The sequence below is a fragment of the Globicephala melas genome, chromosome 10, assembly GCF_963455315.2.
Source record: "Globicephala melas chromosome 10, mGloMel1.2, whole genome shotgun sequence".
Lineage (NCBI taxonomy): Eukaryota > Metazoa > Chordata > Mammalia > Artiodactyla > Delphinidae > Globicephala > Globicephala melas.
The window spans coordinates 14,044,365-14,057,633 of NC_083323.1; the positions used below are offsets into that span (position 1 = coordinate 14,044,365).

A 13,269-nucleotide genomic window follows, 5' to 3' on the forward strand; every position below is an offset into this window, starting at 1 on the left:
AATTAGACTAAGACACCTCCTAACTGGTCACCTTGCTTCCATTCTTTCTCTTCTAAAATTCATTCTCCACACAAAAAGCCAGAGTGGTCTTTTAAAACTGTCACAGTCCCGCTCAAAACCCTTCACTGGCTTATTTTTGTCCTTACCACGAAACTGGAGCTCCTCACTCTGGCGCACACGGCTCTGGGTGACTTAGCTTTCGTCCACCTCTCTGGCCATGGCCCACTCTCCGCCTGCTCAGTGCACTGGGCCATCCTAGAATACAGTTCCAGCCTCAGAACCACGGAGCATTTGCTGCCCCCTGTCCTCAATGCTCTTCCTCCAGCCCTGGAATCGCTTTTATCCTCCATCTCCTGGTTCAAAGTGGCCTCCGGGACCATCCCATTTATAGCATCCCCGGCTCCCTTTCTTAATCACCCCCACCCGTAATGCTCACAACAATCTGACATTATCTTTTGATGTGTTTATTTGCATATAGCCTTCCCCAACCCCTACCTCACGCAAAGTCCATGTGGGCGAGAGACTTTTGTCTAGTTTCCCCATGCACCCCTGGCGTTAAGTGCCTAGCACACTGCCTGAGGCATTTGCGGTGGGATTTCTGAAGGAGCCTCTTGAGGGCCAGGGAGGTCAAGTGACTTTCTCAAAGCTGGCTTCCAGGGATTCTGCACTCTTCACACTCCCCGAGGGGCGTCTAGACGCTCTTGGGATGGAGAATTATTACCTTTCTCGGCTGCCTGAGCCGTGTGAGAGCTGAGTCTAGAAGTACTTTTCCGGCTTGAAGAGACGAGGAGCTGGGTGGGTGAAGGCAGGAGGGGCGGCAGGGCTGGAGCCTCCTGTGGGCGGGGCCTGGCTGCCCGAGCCAATGGGGCGCTGCGGCGCGGGGAGGCCGGGCGGCCGAGAGGAGACGCTAGCGCGCGGTGGGGGGCGGAGGTTGAGTTCCCGGACCTGAGCGGATCAGCCGGCGGGCGCCGCGGCATAGGCACCCACCCAGCTCTTGATTCCTGGTGGCTCGCACGGTAAGCAGAGCCCGCAGCGAAGTAGACTTTGTGGGTTTTCTGGCAGCAGGGAGTCCCCGCCACTTCCCGCCGGGGCTGTTGGTGGCGTCCTGGCGCCAGGCTGAGTCCCCGGGCGCTCCGGCTGTGTGCCGCGGGATGCCGGCGCGCGGAGGGGCCCGACAGGGAGGCGAGGAGCCGCCGCGCCACGCTGCCTCCCCGGGCTGCTGCTGCCTGGTCCCGGGGCCAACCCTGGGATAGACGGGGCCGACCCTGGGATAGACAGGTCCTCGTGCGGGGATGCCTGAGGGGCCCGGGAGCCAGAGGGTCTCAGGATAGTGGCTTCCAAGAGAATCTCCACCCAGCGCGGGGGCCCAGGGAAGAGCTTGCGGGTAGCTGGCGACCGCAGGGGCCGGACTTTGCTCTGCCTAGGTCTTCAGACGCCTCCTGACCTGTTGCCCCGGGGCTAGGAGTCAGATTTGTCAAGCCATTTCCTATTTCCAGGTCTCCTGGAACTCAGGAGAAATCTCAGAGCGGTTTTCTGGCCAAGCTAAGAGCAGAGAGACTAGCACTTTATGCAGCGCCCCGTGTATTTATTCAGCATTTATTGGGGTCCTATTGCGTGACAGACACTGTGCTAAGCCCTAGCGTCAGGAAGAAGTGCCTTGGAGGAGCTCCTGGGGCTAAGAAGGACAATACGAGGAACAATTACAGTGCACTGTAGTACAGGGGATGTTACGGGAGGGGAGGGGAGGGGAGGGGAGGGGAGGACCATGAGCAAGCCAGGAAGGCGTCTGAGAGGAGGTGACTATTGAGTGGGGACTGGAGAAGTAGGAGGATTTGCCAGGCTGAAAGCTGTGTGGACTGGTTTGTGTGTGTGTGTGTGTGTGTGTGTGTGTGTGTGTGTGAGATGGGATAGCAGGAATTCCAGATAGATTTTCCTGTGCAAAGGTAAAGAAACTGAAAAAGGCCAGTATCCTGACTTAGAACATCAGATAATCCTATATCAGCTAATCAAATAGGACCACAAAAGGTGGGTAGGAAATGAGCTGTTAACATGGCAGGAGCTAAAACATGCACAGAACTTAAAATGCAGCCTTAGACTATATAGAATATTGTCCTGGGGTCAAGAAGGGCAGTGGAAGAATTCTGGCAGCGCTGTGGACAATGGATGGAGACTGGAGCAGTAGAAAGCTGGTAAGTCGTAGTTCATATTTTGGATGGTGCTGCAAATACTCCGATCCCTAAAGGCAGCCCCATCTGCCCAGGAGCCCTGCTCCCTGGCTTCCAGGCATGGATCATTCAGGCAGGGAGATGTTGCCCATGTGATTGCTTGCCTCTGCAACCTGCAGATCATCTTTATATTGTTTCTGGAGGCTTTGACCTGGACCTTGTCATCAGGGATGCCCCCTGGAGGACTGTGAAGGGTACCTCTGCCTGCCCTTTCTGATGTGGTTTCCCCTCTCCCTGGGCTCCTCCTTCTGCTTCACAGAGACACAGCCTCAGCTGTTAGAGGCTGTCGTGAAGAGCAAGGTCTTGCCGGGGAGTCAAACCCGAAAGTCACTTTGACCATGTGTCTTGGGGACATTATCAACCTTTCTGAACCTCAGTTTTCTGACTTAAAAGGAAGTCATCATCCCCACCTGTCATCGGTTGGGTTCCCTGGAAAAAGACTTGGAGGCTCTGAGAGTTGTGTGTAGGAGGATTCTTGGGGAATGGTCTCCGTCTCCAAGGGAGGGGGTGGTGAGGGAAGCAGGATGGGGCAGAGGGAGAAGTTGGTCTGTGATACAGAGCAAGAGAGGCCTCAGTGGATCTTCTGAGGCATGGGGCCAGGCCTTTGAAACCCCATGTTGACCAGCCAGTGGGGGCAGGCTGCCCCCAGGGAAGGGGGCACAACTTTGGCTGTCCTTCAGCAGGACAGTTCCTGAAGCAGAACTCAGCTGGGAGCCATGCATAGCCAACACTCCCAGCAGCCGGCACAAGGGAGTAAGTGGTGCCTCGGTCTTGGGGGGACCGAGAACTGTAGCACGGCAGCCACCTTACAGCATGGGCTTGGGAAGTGGCTGAGATGACTGACAGAAGGTGCGCAGTGCAGAACAGGCATTTAAGAAGTGTTCCTTTTCTCATCTTTAAACTTCTTGCCTGTGCCTGAAAATGGATTTTGGAGTTTGAATTGAGTAGATCAGCTTCTGTGAGGAAAGAACCTTTCATGATAATGGCCACAATGACTACTATTGAGTGTCTGTTTTGCATATGCATTCTCTCCTAGCTACCCAGTAATACTCCAACTTAGGTACTTTTATTCTTATTTTACAGTTACATGTACAGTTAGTGTTTTCTAAAACCCAACAGAGTAGGTGTCCTTTTGCCACAAAATAATAACAATAACGACAACAGCAAAAATGATAATGACTTGTTACAGTCTATGCAGTGATTTCATAGGTGGATTGATTAAGTAATTAATAATTAAGTCATCAATGCGCATTGAGTGTCTCCTAAATGGTCGGCACTGTCCTAGGCGCTGGGAATACAGTTCTGTCTGTTAGGGTAGACGGAGACTGACATTAAATGCTTTGATTCCTCCAAAGCAAACATTGAAGGATGGACCGTTGCATAGCCAGGGTGTGATGGAGAGTAACAGGCTGTCTTCCCAATTGACTCTTTCTCACCCTTCGGTTTCAATATAACCACCTCAAAAAGGCCTTTTGGACCATCCTGTGAAAAGCAGTTCCCCTCTCTTTTACTCCCCCTTCATCACACTTGCTTATACATTTTATTTACTTCCCTGTCATTGGCCGTCCCCACTAGACTGAAGGCTCCAGGAGATCATACATCACTTTATCCTAGCACAGTGTTTAGCATGTATTTATTGAATGAGTGAAGTGAATGAAGGGTAGATCTGCTTAGAAGAGTGGTATCACCAGTAAGAGATATTTACACTGAGATCTAAGGGATGAGGAAGATCCAGCAATGCCAAGGTCAAGAGGCAGAGAGAACAGCTTGTTCAAGGACCACGAGGTGGAGGAATGGAGCATGGCATGATTGGGGAGCAACCTGAGATGAATTTGGAGAAGTAGATGGTGCCTTGGAAGGCCATGCTGAGCTTGGATTTTACTGAAAGTGCAATGAAAAGTCAGTGAGGGATTTTAAGCCTAGTAATGACCTGGCGTTATAAATACAGTATATAATTGTTTGTTGTCTGTCATGCCTCTGGCAGGCAAGCTCCGTGAAGAAAAGTGCTCAGTAAATATTGCTGAAGTGAATGGGTGATGGTGTTTATGCAGCTACCAGGTGAAAAACAGAGTAGGGAGAAGAATGGGACCTTGTCACAAATGGGGAGTTTGGTGAGAGAGGTGTTGGTATCCTGGCTGCAGGCTAGCAATAGTGTTGGAAAAGTAGAAGAATTGGAGCTGTATTTGGGGTGTTAAATGGACAGGACTTGCTGATACATTACGTGTCAGGAATATGGGAAAGGGAAGGGTCAAGGATGACCCCCCAGGTTTATGGTTCAAGATTGGGTGGATGTCAGATGTCCATCAACAGGGTAATGGATAAACAAAATGTGGTAAATACTTACAATGGAATATTACTCAGCCATAAAAAGGAATGATGTACTGATACATGCTACCATGTGAATGACCCTTGAAAACATGCTAAGTGAAAAAAGCCAGACACAAAAGGCCACATATTACATGATTCTGTTTATATGAAGTATTCAGAATAGGCAAACCCACAGAGACAGAAAGCAGGTTGGTGTTGGCCAGGGGCTTGTGCAGAGAGGGAAGAAGGCTAAGTGGGGCATGACTGTGTAAAGGGTAAGTGGTTTCCTTTTAGGGTGATGAAAATGTTTTGGTACTAGGTAGAGGTGGTGGTTGCAGAATATTGTGAATGTATTAAATGCTACTGAGTCGTATACTTTCAAAAGGTTAATTTTACTTTATACGAATTTCACCCCAATTACCAAAAAAAAAAAAAAAAGATTGGTGGATGGGAGCACCAGAGAGTGGAGATGCGGAACAGGCTGTGGTCAGGGGAGAAAATCCACATGCTCTCTTGGAGATGGCCTGGAAGACATCCACACAGAGCCTAGGGGGGACATCTGGACTGGAGAAATAAATAAGGGAGTTGTCAGCAGTTAGATGTCAGCCAGTAAAATAGGTGGAATCTAGGGAGAGAGAGAGTGTAGAGGAGCACATCCGAGCCTGGATCATTCTTTAATTTGATCCTCATAACTGCCTATGAGGAAGGTGCTCCTGTTCTCATTTTCAGGTGAGGAAACCAAGGCCCCCTAAGAATGAACTTGCCCAAGGTCAGACAATTTGTTCCTGTCTTTCCCCTGGCTTCCAGTCCTTTGCCTTTCACACCTCAGCGTGATGCTATTTAGAACTTCAGCAAAGACCTTCCCTCCCTTCCTCCCTCCTGCCTCTCTCCTTCCATCCTCCCTCCTTCCCTCCTTTCTTTCTTTCTTTCTTTCCACAGTCATGATTGAGTACTCACATGTGGCAGGCACTGTGCTGGGCATATGTTGGTGAAGGTAGAAATGGCTCTAATCTTGTGGAATTTACCTAGTAAACAAGCAGCTGCAGTCCACTGATACAGGGGACCATAGGAGCCTGGAGCAGGGGCGTCTGTCCTAGATTTGGGGATGGGAGGAGGCTTCCTAGAGAAAGTGACAGCTAAGCAGGGATCTGTAGCAGAAGCAAAAGAACTGAGCCTGAGAAAGAGAATGATTCTCTGGAAGGTTCATGATCCCTGAACACCTGCTATGGGAATTCCCTATTCTTTTCACTCCCCAGTTCTTCACATGTTACTGGCATTTTCCAGCTCATCCAGAATGTCTGTCTTTTCTATAACCCTGGAGGCAATAAGTAGACAAATAGCTCGGTTTGATTTCAAGTGGAAGCTTCAAAGGAGTAGCAAGGTATGGTGCAAACAGCCTGGCTTTCAAAGCCAGGCTCCATCTCTGAGCAAATGACTTAGTCTCTGAACCTTACTTTCTACACCTGTGAAATTGAGCCAGTCACATCCACTGCTCAGTGCAGGAAGTAAATGAGATGATGTAGTAACGTATTGGGCACACAATAAATGCTCAGAAAAACGTCGTCTCATTTATCTTTTGGAGAGGAAGCTTTTCTGAATAGACCAGTGGTCTCCACACTCTGAACACTGTTTAAAATATAGAAATCCATGCATCCTCTGAAGAATCTAATTCAGATGGTTTGGGGTGGAACATAGCAATCTGTATGTTTAGAAAGCACCCCAGATGATCCTGATAAAAGCAAGATCCAGGAACCACTGGCTTAGACCAAATGCTTGAAGTCTTTCCTATGATGTACACAAAAGGGTTAAGCACCTAGAAGCAGATAATGCCTTCTAGGAATTATTAGCCAATGACGGTGCTGACCGATGATGTAATGCCTTTGGCTGGCACTCTATTGGTTAAGTGTATTGTTTCTCTTGCTTCAGCTGTGTAAGGAGTAGAGCTGGAGCCCAAGGGTTAATAATTCTGTGGCAGCACATAGAGCTATTTTTTCCCCATTTCTCTTCTGCTAGGTGTGAGTGTGTAGCGTGGCTCAGCTGGCTGCTGCCTTTCTTCCAGTAAATAGCTGCACCTTCCTCCTTACCTCTTCCTAAGCAGAGCACATGTCTCCATAGTACTCCGGAGGGGGGTGATCAGGATTGTTTAGGGAAGAGAGAGCCTTTCAAAGTTCCACGCAGCAGTCTCTCCTTGCCACTGGGGATGGGCACAGCTCCAGCTGCTCTGACCCGAAGAGGTCCCACTGGATGAATTGCTAAACGGCCACCTGCTTCTGAGCATTGTTCAACCTTGTGGGATCCTCGCAACCGGGAGGTAAGCCCCGGGTTTTGGAAGGAAGAGTGGACCTGGAGGAGAGGAGCCTTGGGGCAGTGGGAGGAAACAGGCACAGGCTCCATGCAAAGCTGCCCGCACGTGCGGTGTGAGCTGGGCCAGGACGGTCTCCCTGTGTGTGTCTATTTACTCAAGAACACAACGTGGGGCTTAGATTAGGGAGACACTGGTGGGGAGTGTGTTGGCCAGGCACTATCCACAAGCGTGCTCTCGAAGTAGCTTTCTGCCAAATGCTTCTGGGAGAGGAATGCTTTTCTCTGGGGGTCTGGGGCAGGAGGCGGGGCATCAGGTTAGCACTGTCTCCCTGAGCCAGCTGTCACCCGGGCCCTTCTGTATCTTGCCTGGGCTTCCTCTTCAGTGTTCCCACTCAGCTGAGTGGCCCTTGGTGGACTCTGGTTTCTCCAGAAATACCTAAGGTTTCTCCTGAAACCTTAGGTATTTCTCCTGAAATACCTAAATGGTCTCAGGGATTTTTGATTGTGTTTTTTAGGGGGACCTTTGGATCCCTGACCCTTGAGTTATGGGTGTGCCTTCGTGAATTTGGGCATGTTCCTAATTGTCCCATGCTGGAGCTCTTAGGGGTGGTGGGAGGGAGGGAATTATTTTTGTATTATGACAGTGCAGTTGTGAGGATTTTCCTGTTTGTGTGTAAGGGGGCATGCGTCACTGCCCTGACCTGAGGCTTCTCACCTTGCCCAGAGAGGATCCTAATGCAGCGTGTCTGCCCCAAGGTGTACAAACTGAAAAAAGTCAAAATGGGGAGGGGAAACGGGAGCAGAGTAACTGGGAAGGGCTGCTAGCAAGAAACTCTACTCATTTCACAGGGAATTCAGGGAAACCTTGCATTTCGTGGATAAACTATGATGCTTCGTCTCTCTTGCAGCCCTCCCCCAAATTGGTAAATAAAAAGTTCCATTGTTTTTATTTTTCAGAATTTGGTTATACATGGAGTGTCCCCAGTTTATTTAGGGAGAGCAGAGCCTGCAAAGGTTTCTCTCCATGTCTTGTATGACCCCTGGCGTCTGCCACCCTGTGTTCTGGGTCAGGCTTTGCCTGACATGTAGGTTCTTGGGCAAGTCACTGTGCCTCTCTGAGCCTCAGTTCCCTCATTGTCAATCACAGAGGTAGGAGGGGGTCGGACTAGCTGACTTTTAGAGCCCTTCCTCTCTGGCTGTCTGTGCTCTGGATCATGAAGAGCCTCAGAGTCTGAGTCTGTTGATTAAGTGGATTGGGTGTGGGTAAAGGATGTTTGCATAAAGGGACACGTAGCATGTGTCCTCTGGGTGCTGGGGCCTTCACACACATTTTAACTCATGTAACCCTCCCAATAGACCTGGCAGGAGGGGGGATGTACAATCTAAAGATGTGAAAATCGAGGTTGAAGGAGTTCAGTGACTTACCCAAGATCATCATTCAGTGAATGTTGACAGGGGTATTTGTGCTGGTCACTATACTGGGATGGCGGTACGTGGCAGGATAACGGGAGGGCTGGAGCTGGAATCCTCATCTACCTTTGCTTCTTTGTGTGCTCTTCATTCTACTAGAAATCACGCACTGATTTTCAGATCTACTAATTCAGCCAGATTATTGTGGATTATCCAGTTTACTGTCTGGGACAGCAGGCGGTCCCTGGATCTGAAAGGGACTTTACAATCCTTTGAACCAGGCCCCTCCATTTATATCTGGGAAAATGAAGGTCTAGAGAAGTTAGGTTACCTGACTCACTCAGTGAGTCAACAGATGGCAGGGATGACTCCTTGCCTTAGGTGTTTGAAGTGGTATTATTAGTAAAGAGTTTGTTTAAACCTTCATTTGAGAACTTTGGGATCATTTCGACTTAGTTATTCTTACCTCCAGGCCCTTTTGAAGTGCCAGAGGGTTGGAGTAAGACTCATTGAGCACCTAGTGTGCGCTTGATGTTGAGGCAGGTGTCTGAGACACGGATGAGGTTGGTAAGCAAGCAAAGCGGGAGACCTGGTCAGCTTCCCTGGAGAGACTCAGGATGCAAGCTGTGTTTCACGAGCGTCCAGTTCACAGGTCAGCAATCTTTCCCAGTGGAGGGGCTGCAGCCCTGACCCTTTGTCTCCGCATGTGGCTGGCACCTAATTTATACCACTGTAAGAACACTTGCCACATGACATGAGATCTCCGTTCTTCCTCTTCGCAGCTAGGCTGTGTGTTTCCAGGGCACAGCTCCCAAAATGTAGGACCTAATCAGTGGAGCCACCTTGTGGGGAGGTGGGTGTCAGTATCTTGGATGTGCAGAGATGTACACCCAGAAATAAAAGCCATCGAGTTATTATTAAAAAGGGCAGCGCAGATGTGTGACGCTTTTCTTGATCACTATAACGTTAAGAAGGAATCATCCTAATAGCAGGCTTCAAATATCCTAACGATTATCATAGGAAAGAGGGGTTATAATTGTTCTGCAGGGCTGGAGAGCAAAGCCAGCAGCCGTGGGTGGATGTGGAGGGGAGCAGGTAGCAGGTAAATGCAGGAAGAGCGTGCTGATGGTAGCAGTGGTCCAGTGGGTAGGACCACTGTCATCAGAAGTGTGTGGTAACCTTCAGGCATTGCTGCCCTGGCAAAGAGTAGCATTTGGTAGTCTCTGATTTCCTATCTGGATCTAAGATTTCTTGATTACCTATCAAGCAGGAGTGAATGAGAGGAGGCCAGAGGTAGAGTAGAGCTGCGTCTGACTCATATTTAGATTCCAAAGCCATAGTGTGAGGTGGAAATCATTCATAACCAAAATACCTTTGAAAATATTTTCACTGCCCCCAAAATTGCACTATACATGGTTTTTGTGTATGCAACTCTGAACAATAATTCCTGTGCCAACTAGTATGTAAAACACTGACCAAGACTAAAAGAAGTCACAAAATGAAATTTATATGCAGTTGTGGGGTTTCATACTGCTCTGTCTTGAAGGTAACTGCAAAATTTCTCACTGGCATAAAGTGGGGGGATAGAGAATTCTCAAGGTGTTCGTGTTTGCTTGCAGGGTTTATGCCATTGTTTTGGATAAACAGCCTCTAATACTTCATACAGGTAACTCTTTTTAAATGATAATGAAAATTAAATGAGATAATATATGTGGGTACCCTGATCTGAGTTACAGAGCAGACGCTGAGTACACTTTTACTGGAAGGTACTCAGCCGCTTGCTTTAGCAGACTTGCTGATGCTGGTCTTTGAAAAGTTTTAGTGAAGAACTTGGTCAGCTGTGTCCAGGCTGGCATTTCCTACTTGAGGTTGGCATGTCTGTTTGGCTTCTCTGGACAGTGCTCACCGTCATGCCTCTGACTATTCCTTCTAAAATTCAAAGTGGGAAAAGAATGAGGTTGGACGCTACACAGACCTGAGTTCAAAGCACCGGCCATTGCCTGTAGATGTGTGACATTGGGCATGTTACTTAACCTCTCTGTGTTTGGGTTTTTTCACTTATGAAAATGGGATCCATAGACCCCACCGTGCAGGATGGATGGAGGATTAAATAAGAACCTTTAGAGAGTGCCTGGAACATGTAGAGTAGGTGTCCTCTTAAGTGCTGATTTATTCCTTCTCCTTGGAAGGGTGTTGAGGAGAGGTGGTGTATTTTTTCTTTCTTCAATCTCATCTCCAACTCCTTTGCCCACATTAGTAGATGCCCACTTCTAGATGGCTTTTTACAAGCCCGTAGGAAACCCCATGTGGCCTTACTCTAAGAATGAGCGTGCTTACAGCCTTGCCCTGTCCTAGCTCATCCTCAAGCTAGTTACCTAACCAAGCACCCAGAAGGCTGCACTTAGAAGGGAGATGTTGAGCTTAAATCATTTTTAAAGCACCAATAGCTGAACTAAATATTCTGGGCTGGGGCTGCTTTACTCAGAGGCCAAGTGGGCAGGTGATTTGAGGGATGCTACAAAGAAGCCAAAGTATGTCTCCAAGTTCAAGGCATTGGGAATTCCATCATTGAATATTCATCTCTTGGGTTTATTCATTAATCATTTAACAGATATTTATGGAGCTCTTATCTTGTGATAGGCAGTGTCCTAGATGCTGAGGATGAGAGGTACAGACAAGATTCCTACCCTTGTGGATCTTATATTCTGGTGGGGAAACAGAAAATAACCATAAAGCACATCCAGTGAGATGTCAGTTAGCGATGAGTGCCATGAATTAAAATGAAACAGTATAAGGGCAGGGGAAATGCCATTATAGAAAAGTCAGTTAAAGAAGGTCTCTCTGAGAAGTTGATATTTGAGCAGAGGCATGAAGGAGGTTTAAAAATGGGTTTTTGGAAATATCTGTGGAAAAGAATTCCAGGCAGAGGATATAGTGAGTGAGCCTCGGGGTAGGTAGAGAGACACAAGAAGGGAGAGTTTGAGAAGATGTGATCTGAGAGGTACCTGAAACCAGATCTGGTGGGGACTCATGGGCTGTGGAGAGAAGTTTGGATTCTATTCTAAGTTGGAGGTTTTGAACAAGGCGGTTACATGGTTTGACTTATTCTTTCAACTCATTTTATTTTTCTAATTGCCATATGATAAAATTGACTTTGCTTTGGCATAGAGTTCTGTGACTTTCGACACATGTATAGATTCATGGAACTACCAACACCTCAGTGAAGACACAGACAAGTTCTTTCATCAAAAAACTCCTTCCTGCTATCCTTTTGTAACCACAAACACCCCACTTCTAACATATGGCAACTACAGCTGTACTTTCCTTCACTACCGTTTTGTCCTTTTGAGAATGTCATATAAGAAGACTCATACAGTATGTAACCTTCTGAAGGCTGGCTTCTTTCCCTCAGCATAATGTCTTCAAGATTCATTCATGTTGTTGGGCATGTCAAGAGTTTGTTCATTCTTATTGCTGGCTAGTGTTCCATTGAATAGACATATTACAGTTTGTCTATCCATTCACCCCTGGAAGGGCACTTGGGTTCTTTCCAGCTTTGAGCAGTTATGAATAGAGCTGTTATAAACATTTGTGTCCAGGTTTTTGTGTGAACATACGTTTTTGCTTCTCTAGGGTAAATAAATACCTAGGAGTTGGATTGCTGGGACATATGGTCAATTTACATTCAGTTTCATAAGAAACTGCCAAACTATTTTCCAGCATGGTTGTAGCATTTTGCATTCCCTTCAGCAGTGTATAAAAGTTCTAGTTGCTCTGTGTTCTTGTCAGCACTTGGCATTTTCAGTATTTTTTATTTTAGCCATTTAGTGGTATCTCACCATGGTTTTAATTTGCATTTCCCTAATGGCAAATGATGTTGAATATCTTTTCATGTGTGTTTTTGCCTTCCTTATATCCTCTTCGGTGACATGTCCGTTCAGGTCTATTACCCATTTTTTAAGTTGCTTTTGTGTTTCTTACTCTAGAGTTTTGAGGATTCTTTATATTTTCTGGATATCAGTGCTTTCTTGAATATGTGAGTTATGTTTTTTTAAGGAATCATTCTGAATGCTTTGTGGAAAGGAAGTTGTAGGGGACAAGGGTCAAACTGGAAGGATCAGCAAGTGGACCATTGCAGTAGTCCATGGGCAGAGATGATGTTAGTTTGGACTAAGGTCATTGGGGTAAAAGAGGTGAAAAAGTGGTAAAAAAAAATCTTTTGAAAGTAGAACCATCTGAACTTGGTGATGGATGGAATGTGAGGGAGAAGAGGCTTCAAGGATGGCAACATCGCTGGAAGTGCCAAGAATCTAAATGTAATTCAGGCATGTTCTCTGCCCTCAAGAAGCTCACAGTCTGGTGAGGGGAGATGCATTGTAAGCAGGTCACCTGGAATATGACAAGGTGTGCTCTCAGAGCTCACGGGAAAAGTCCTGGAGGAGCCCAGGTGACAGAAATGGCCAAGTGTAAGTTGTACAAGGCCAGCTCTCTGGGAAGCCTCTCTAAACTTTAGTGTGTATTAGAGTCAGTTTGGGAGGTTGGTAACAATGCAGCTGACTGGGTTCCCACCCCAAAAGTAGGAGGTCTGTGGTCAGCAAGCACCACAAATCATTCTGTGTCAGTGATTGGCCGACCACCCTATGAGAAACTCTTGGGGGAGCTAGCTGGGGTGACTTCACAGAAGAAGTGATGTTTGAGGGGAGGTGTCAGTGTTTAGCAGGAATTCTGACTTGGAGAAAGCTGGGGAAAGGGCAGCCAGGCAGAGGGAAAAGCAAAAGCAGAAGCTTGGAAATGATAGAGAATGGCTGGAGCCAAGAGGAAATGTAGGTTGGTGATGATGATGATGATGGTTGAGCAAAGAGTACATGTCTGTTTAGTGATGGGTGGGAGTCATGTGACTTCCTGTGCTCAGTGAGTCTAAAGGGATTGCAGCAACTCATCAGCTCCCTCTTTACTAACAAGGGGCCTGCCAAAGTGAAAGGTACCAAGCAGTCCAAGAGCGGGGTGTGCAGAGGGCCTGCTG

At 47.5% G+C, this 13,269-nt stretch overlaps 1 protein-coding gene across 2 annotated transcripts in view; it reads left to right on the forward strand.

Annotated features, from left to right (window-relative positions):
* Window positions 1–930: 930 nt before the first annotated feature.
* Window positions 931–13,269, forward strand: part of SYN3 (synapsin III) — a 459,136-nt gene continuing 446,797 nt past the window's right edge. The window contains exon 1 of one of the 2 annotated variants that reach the window (XM_060305487.1): window positions 931–1,016. The gene's annotated coding sequence lies outside the window, so the exon portion shown is untranslated. Of the gene's footprint in view, window positions 1,017–6,474; window positions 6,844–13,269 lie in introns of those variants that run through there. The other variant, XM_060305486.1, reaches the window with a different exon arrangement.